This window comes from Neolamprologus brichardi, chromosome 11 (assembly GCF_056152115.1).
Source record: "Neolamprologus brichardi isolate AB-2024 chromosome 11, ASM5615211v1, whole genome shotgun sequence".
NCBI lineage: Eukaryota > Metazoa > Chordata > Actinopteri > Cichliformes > Cichlidae > Neolamprologus > Neolamprologus brichardi.
In genome coordinates this window covers 2,495,003-2,497,335 of record NC_142114.1, presented here as the reverse complement: position 1 = coordinate 2,497,335, position 2,333 = coordinate 2,495,003, and positions in this window count along the sequence as shown.

Here is a 2,333-nt window from a genome sequence, read left to right as displayed (position 1 = left end):
AGTTGGTGATGGCTTCAGGTACGATCGGGAAAATAGACTTTTAAATTAACAAAGTCATAGAAAAAAGCAAACAAACATGTGCATCTTTTTTTATATTTTACTTGTGCTCATCACTTCTGTGACGATGGGATTGGAAGCAGCAAGACAAACAGCAGATTGTTTGCTTCGAGCCCCGCTGCGTTCATGTTCATTGGCGGTTAGACGCTCTGATGTACGACATAACTGTGGACTTGAAGTAGGCATCAGGAAAGAGCCGCAGTTGTCGTCGCTCAGGCGAAGCTGCGCATTGGCCGCAGATACTGGGACACATTCACTTTGATGCGAGACTGATGCGTCATTATCGATCAGATGGCTTAGAATGGAAGTAAACAGAATCCAGCTGATTGTAAAGTTAGAGATTTCGCTTGTTTTTGTTTCAGGCTCGACTGAAATGGCCCCATGACCTGAAGATTTATAGTGTTTGGGTTTAAATGAAAAGTGAATTTAACTTTGTGCTTGGCAGTAGTATTGAACCCACTGGATCTGGACTTGCGATGCGCAAGCTTCTCGTTAAAGGATAGAAGTTTGACGAAGACAAACACCAAGCCGCTGTCCTGTTTGGTTTAGTGCGTCGAAATGTGTATTAAGATGGGGTACAAGTTGAAATACTAATTCTCCTGAAATCCAAACAAGTTGGCATGTCAGCGCTCCAGTTTTTGTTAAACATGTTGCCACCTGCTGGCCACACACACACACACAGAGAATGGCAGTTTTGCAGATGGTTCGACAACGCATCTGATTAGAGCCACATGATGTCCCTCTTCTAATTAGGCTGGTAATGTTCTCACCTACAGACAACAGGTGTGTCATTGTTCCTGAATTTGCAATCTCTTCCTATTCGCTCTTCATCACCCCTTTGGAAACCTCATCAGCAGCTGAAAGAAAGACCAAATAAATAAATAAATAAGAATCATCATAACAAAAGGGCATGCAGGCAAGTCCAGCTACATCAGTAGGACCGCATCTAATCTCTATTCAGTCTGGGTCCAGCTGTGAGAAGCCCCACATCCCAGTCAAAGGGTTGAACTGAGATACATCGCTGTGTCGTCTTTTGTGGCATCTTTCTGATCCGCGTCTGTGAAGAGAAGAGTGTTTGTCTCTGCACAAACAAAATTAGATTGTGCAGATGGGGCTGCTGCCTTCTTTTGAGTATGAGCAGTCTGTCTTGACACATATACATGCTTTTCGTGATCAGAGGGAACTATGATATTTATAGCTGCAAAAACGTCTTTAAAATGGACTGAATATGCTGTTTCTCTTTCATCCCTGTCATTTACAGACACTATTAAAATAATGGATTCTCATATTGAACATAATCCAAAGGTTCAGACTTAAGATTGCTCTTTTCCAGACATGGTTTTCTCACTGTGTGATGTCAGTGAGACCAGGTATCCTTAATATGGTCACCTATGGTCACATTTAAAACTCTCAGGTTGACCTCATATATTGATTGGCACATTGCTAACATCAGAGGCAATTGGGCTACGTTCACACTGCAGGCGAAAGCGCATCAAATCCGATTTTTTTTTTACCCTATGCGACCCATATCCGATCATGGTTTGACAGTGTGAACGGCACAAATCCGATATTTTCAAATATGTGGTACTGAATCCGATACATATCTGATGTTTTAGAAAGCGACTGCTGTTTGAATGGTCGCATTAAATCCGTCTTTTACGTCACTGACACAAGACAGACGCCAATTATCAGCTCCGGAGAAGACGTCGCGAACGCTTCCTGGCCATCCAGTGTAGATGTCAGTGAAACTGTTGGGAAGACAACGTTGGAGAAACGTGAACATTTTATTTGTACTGTATAATCTGCAGATTCTGACAGAAATCTGCAACTATCCTTTGAAGCACCGCTCCTCTCTAAAACAGCAATAAGGATCATTATTAGGTTATCTGCATTATTATGTAAATAACAAAATAACTTAAAGCAAAAACTGGGAAACGTAAAGTCCGAAGTATTTATATTAAGGGCCAACAGTCAAACAATATTGTTTGCTCTGGGTCTAAACAGAGCGCGTTGTGTGTGACATCTTCTTTTGCGCATGCGGGCTGCTTTGAGCGTTCACACTAGAGCGCGTTTGCTGTCGCATTTTATTTGTAGTGTGAACAAGCAGACAAAAAAAATCGGATTTGATCAAAAAATCGGAATTGAGCATTAAGACCTGCAGTGCGAACGTAGCCTTAGTGACAAATTACTGCATTTTGCATCTTGATATCCAGTACTGGACACTTGCATTGAGAGACAGATCTTACAAACAGTTATAAAATGTACCATTAAAAAAC